Raw genomic sequence first — 6244 nt, 5'->3', positions numbered from 1 at the left:
TACGTATTTAATTATTATTTATTTGTTACATTATTGTTACATTACTTTCTTGTTACTCCATAAAATGGCCTGAAACATATTGTCACATAATTACCAGTTAAGAATATGAACCTGTGGATACAGTTCCACACAAATCCCTATCTTAGTGAGCGTCACATCACTGCTGGTGTTACCTGCTGAAGTTCATACTTTGGCTGCTGGGCTCGGGTCAGCTTTACATTAGCATGTAGGTATCTGTTAAGAGTGGAGGTTCTGTTAGCATTATAATGCAGTTGTTTCTGTCCTGGATGCAGTTTGCCGTCATGTTCTTGTCCTTTTGTGCAGTCAAAATAAAAATAATTTTAACACCGATCTGCCTGGCATTCAGATAACTGAAGAACCTTTGTAATGACATAACTGTAACTGCAACTGAATTTAGTACAGTAACGCGTTACATTACTGTGTTACTGATAAATGTCATGTGATTACAGTAAAGCATTTCTTTGTCACCCGACAAACTCAACACTGGTTTTCGGAGATTCACTACAGAATCATCTTAACCTAAAGAATTCCTTTTCATAATATTAATGCTATATCAGTTGATCAGTAATGCTTAGTGAAATTCATGTTTCAATAGCAAATGAACATATAGGTTTACAGGGGTGAAGAGAGTCTATAACCATGAATGTATAACAGCTGTACAACAAATTAACTAGCTAGTAGCTAAGGTGTTCTTGACTGACCTGGTCTCTGACTGGTGCATTTCTCCTCCAAATGTACTTTTTCTTGTTTTATGGATCATCTATCTATATAGTGGGTGCATGTTGACTGTCTTTCCCAGAGAGAGTAACAGAGAAAGAGGCTGCGAAGAGGCTGTGTTTGCTCACACAGAAGAGCAAACAGTCTCCACACATCCGTCACCCCTGAGAGGTCTGTCAACTCAATACTGCTTGCTACAATGTCACTGAACAAGCTGACAGTTCACAGCAGGGCTAAAATAACTATCAGGCCACCAGTGCTCCTGATGTGCAGTCTACCACTAACTGTAAATAAATAATCAGGCCTAAAGTTGTTTTGTCCTGAAAATAGACTGGCAGATTCTTAAAACCACCACATTGAAGCCACTAACAGATCTGCCTTCTGTGTATCAGTGCAGCTGGTCATGATGACCTTGGTCCTTTTGACAATAGGTTAACTGACAGGTGTATACCAACTCAAAATTTTAAGGAATGGGAAATAAAGTGGGAGGCAAAAACCCTTAAATATTTAGGTATAAATATAACCAAAAACTATGCCAAACTATATCAAAGTAACTATGGACATATAAATAACAGGATAAGGCAGGATATGGAAAGATGGAATACATATCTGTTAGGATTTAGTGACAGGATAAATGTGATAAAGATGAATATCTTACCACGATTGCTATATTTATTCCTCTCTCTTCCGATAAGCATACCTCAAACCCAATTCTCAGAATGGGATAAGTATATATCTAGATTTGTCTGGGAAGGCAAGCAGCCAAGGGTACGATACACTACTTTACAGCTTACTAAGGAGAAAGGAGGAATGTCGCTTCCTAATTTAAAAGAATATTTTCGTGTTGCACAGATACGCCAGATAACATATGATTATGGGGCTCGCTGGAAGGATGTGGAGCTCTCCACACTCAATGTCCCAATTCAAACAAACATGGGTATGAAAAAGATCCCTGAATACGTAACTAAAGACCAAGATAGGAACCCGATAATATCCTTTACATTAAATGTCTGGTATGATACAGTAAAGGAGTTCAGGATTGGCAAAGAGCTTGGTTTGCTAAAATGGATAGCCTTCGATGAAGAATTTAGACCAGGAAAATTGGATCTTGGTTTTAAAAATTGGGATGAAAAGGGAATCACAGCAATTTGTTTATTAATCAAAAAAGGAGAAATTAAAAGTTTTGAAGAATTAAAACGGGAATACAACTTAAAAAACAAGGATTTCTACAGATACTTACAGGTGAGAGATTACTTTAATAAAAACATAAAAATAGAGGAAGACAAAATCCATCCTATTATAAAAATAATTATACTGGCATATAAAAGTGTTATTCCAAAAACAGTGTCTACCCTATACAAATGTTCAAGATAGGAATCAAGACAGGAATCAACTGTATATGTTAAAGTAAAATGGGAAAGAGAGCTGAGTGAAGAAATCACTGAGAGGGTGTGGTATGAAACATGGAAAGAACATAAGAATACAACTCACTCATTGAGGTGGAGAGAATTCATCTGGAAAAATCAAATTCGCTATTTTATTACACCTAAGATTAAAAATAAACAAACCAATACACAACAACAATGTTGGAGGCTGCGTGGATGGGATGAACCAGACCATACACACATTTTCTGGAAATGCAGAAAAATTCACACTTTCTGGGTTAAAATTCACTCAGCTCTCTGTGATGTATTAGGTTATATAATTCCTAGAACCTGCCTTATTTTGTATCTAGGGTACTTGGAAGGTACTGTAGATGTAAAGGATCATTACCTGGCTAAGATTCTTCTTTTGGCAGCAAAGAAGGCCATCACCAAAAACTGGCTTGAGACAGAAACACCAGGAAAGCAGCAGTGAGTAGCAATTGTGGAGGACATTATGGAGATGGAGAACCTTACATATAAACTGAAATTAAAGGAAGAACGCTTTTTGAAGGACTGGGGAAAATGGTTGACGTACAACGGAAGGGGGAAAAAAAAGACTGAACTGAATGGAGATGGGCATACAAAAAAAAAAAAAAAGTGAAATGAACGATGGAAATGTTTGACGCCACAGGCATGTTTCCTTTTTTTCTTTTGTTTTACTTTATCTTATTTTTCTAATTATTATTCTATATGTATTTATATTTTTATACATATATATATTTGTTTGTTTCTTTTTCTTTCTAATTTCACTGTCTTGAGTTTGTGACTCTCTTTGTATTCTGTTATTCTGAAGAAACTGTATGCGTAATGGACAGGTGAGTTGTTCAAATAAATAAAATAAAAAGTTAAAAAAAAGAAGAAAAAAAAAGTAAGTATTCAAGTTCAACATTCAACATATAAAAGGCCGAAACCCAAAAAATAAATTATTGACCAGCATCCCTGCTGCCCGCCATTTGCCTGCCTGGCAGTCTGACCATGTCTGCAACTGACAAATAGCTCCTGTTAGGTTTTTGTGTGCTTTCCTTCAACTTAGAAACCTCACTTGTGTTCAAGCGCTTCCTCTGGCAGCAGCTTTTCAAGCAAGTAAACAGAAACATAATGTTGATCTGTAACATTATCCAGCCTGTAAAAGTGTTAAGCTGTTGACCAACCTTTCAATACAACACACGGTACTACATGATTAATAATATCACCTGGCTCAATGTGCGGCTCCCAGAGGAAATTAATTTCTGAATTGGAACACGTTACCCCAACGGTGAGGAAAAGCTTGTGAGGCTCGCGAGTTTCTATTTACCAACCTGTTTGTAGCCTCACCACTTCACATTAAACCGCAAATGTTGTAGAGCATAAAAATTATGTTAATGTCAAACTGACACAGCCATTATTTTCCTGCTATGTGGAGTCATATTGATGCCTAAATGACTTCTGAGGGCTCATTTTGTGAACAGAGGTAATTCACTACTCACAAGGGAAGACAGACAATCAATCAAATTTTCAAACTCCCCTTTGTGCCTGACTTCCGCTATCTTGACAACACAGTATAAGATCTGTAGAAGAATGAAAGCTGACAGATCGATTCGGCTGTTAAGAAGAAACTTCTTCCAAACAAGTATTTTCCCCCTATGTCTTCCCTCCTTAAAGTATAGCGACAAAAGCAACCAATGATTTCCTCCCGTTTCCTTTGTCATTTGATGACGCAGCATTTTCATAGTTTTTTTTTCTTATATACATGGCTCGGTGTGACTGAATGTGACGGTCTGGTTTTATGTGTGGAAAAATCCATTAAAAAAATCCATTTGGCTAAAGTCTAAAGAAAAGTATAACATGACAGGAGAGACCACATCAAGATATATGGGGAGCAATCAGACACATTCTTCAAATTAATACAAAATAAAATAAAAGTGTTAGTTCAACTCTTTTAATCCTGTTGCACTCTGGTACTTTAAAGTGATTTAGTGACTGTGTCATGAATCGCTGTGTGGCAGGCAAGCAGGAGTGGTGGACCCAAAATGCAGAACTCAGACACGGAAGTGAAACTTAAGGCGCAGCTTTATTGCTGGGAAAAACCTCGTACAAACTAAACTCACCAAAAGTCAGAACAGAGGAACCAAGGACTGAAACACTGGAAAGAAACACTAAACTGGAGCAGGAGACCAAACACTAGGAACATAGAAGCAGACCACACAGCTAGTTGAGGGTACGACGCGACACTGACACAGAGAAACACAGGGCTTAAATACACAGACGGCAGTAATCAAGGGATGAGAGACAGGAGGGGAACACACCTGGGAGAAATCACAGCTGACGAGACAGGGGAAACGTAAACTGAGCACACTCACATATGACACAAACCTTCACAATAAAACAGGAAACTCAGACACATGGAACCAGACAAGACATTGAACTAACAGACAGATTCACAAACAGATGGGGTGACACCATAGACAGAGACAGACTCAAAGGCAGACCAAATATAACACACAGAACTCAAACAATAATAATCATCATCATCATAAACTAGAAAATGATAACTAAAAGCGCTGGGTCACCGACCCAGGACCATGACAGACTGGAGGGAAAAAAGTGTCACCAAACGTTTGTTCTGATGTGCCCAACTCATAATGTTTATATGCTTATATGAAACGTTTGAGGCTCATATTAAAAAAGTCCTTCTGATGACCTGATTAGAAAGCTGAAACTTCAAAATCAAGTCAGGTTTCTGTTCAAAAACAAGCAGTGCAGCTCTTCTGTGGTACTAGCAACACTTTTATCAAATGTGCCCTTGGATTTATTATTGGAGTCAGTCTCAGCGCCCAACAGTGTTTAGAGATATGATAAGATGACCTTCACTTAGCTCAAACAGAGCACCAGAGACTTCGCATTTATGTACCAAGTAGTCCTTTATAAAGAGTGTGTTATTGGTTATACTATTCATGCTCAAGCACTCAGTACCTGGGACATGCCTCATAGGTTTCAGGGCTCACTTAGGTTAAACAAATATGTCTCTTAGGAAATTCAAGGCTTCTTTTAAGTTTTATATTCTGAATTATTTTCATAAGGGGTCTCTGTTTACCTATAGTGGATGCAGAGAGACACAGTGAAGTGCATTCTCTTTGCAATATTTTGGAAGAAAGAGCACGAGATGCCGTTATGGACAAAGCAGAGACTTTAGTTACACCTGCGCCTGCTCTCGCCGTGCTTTTCGTGCAGCGTGAGACCAAACGTGGTCCTGCATGACAAATTACTGCTTGGATCTTATTACGGAGAAAAGTCAAAATCAATAGCAATCGCTCAAATTTATGGGCTGCATCGAGTTAAGCATCAGGTAGGTCAGAGCCTTTCTCGCAGTGGGATTTTGGAGAGAGGCATATCTTATTAGGATCACTGATCTCGAGTCTCTTTCCTGCCACCAGGATGAGTGTGGAGGTGCCATTTTTGAGCTCGTTCAAAAAGCTGGGGAGTTTTTCCATCATTGGAGGTCCTCACCCCTGTGGTACATGATGGGAAGGCAGCTGTAAATTTAAACCAACAGGCAGCAAAAATATTTAAGGTAGAAGCTGTCAGAGATACCACTGAGCCAAGAGGGGCGTGACGCAGTTATCAGTGCGATGATCTCCTGAGAGAAACCTGTCATTCCTGAAGAGGGAGACAGAGAGTCAGAGTCACTGGAGGAAAGACGTTTGGTAGCAAAGCAGCAAATCACTGTGAGAAAAACTGAGAAAAAAGGATGTCTGACAGATGACTAATGACCCGTGGTATGGTTTCTTGGCAGTGCTTCACGCTCTTTGGAAGAAAACTGTTGAGCATGTATCAAGTGTGTTTGTGAAGACAGAAAAATAGTGTTTCACTTGAATTGCAGCAGAAAAACATGTATGACTGTTGACACCACTGCTTCTGCTCTGGCCCCAAAAACCACATCAGATCATCCAGTGGGTGGGGGGCATGAGACGGGGCCTGGGATGTGTAATGGAGCAACTGGACACAAATGAGAGATTTGGGTCCTATATACTCAAGATTTTCATTCTCATGCAGAGATGGTGTTGTGAGTCATCTAAAATAAAGGATATATCAAAAAAGAAAGT

This window comes from Rhamphochromis sp. 'chilingali', assembly GCF_963969265.1.
Source record: "Rhamphochromis sp. 'chilingali' genome assembly, chromosome: 16".
Taxonomy (NCBI): domain Eukaryota; kingdom Metazoa; phylum Chordata; class Actinopteri; order Cichliformes; family Cichlidae; genus Rhamphochromis; species Rhamphochromis sp. 'chilingali'.
This window is presented reverse-complemented; position numbering follows the sequence as displayed.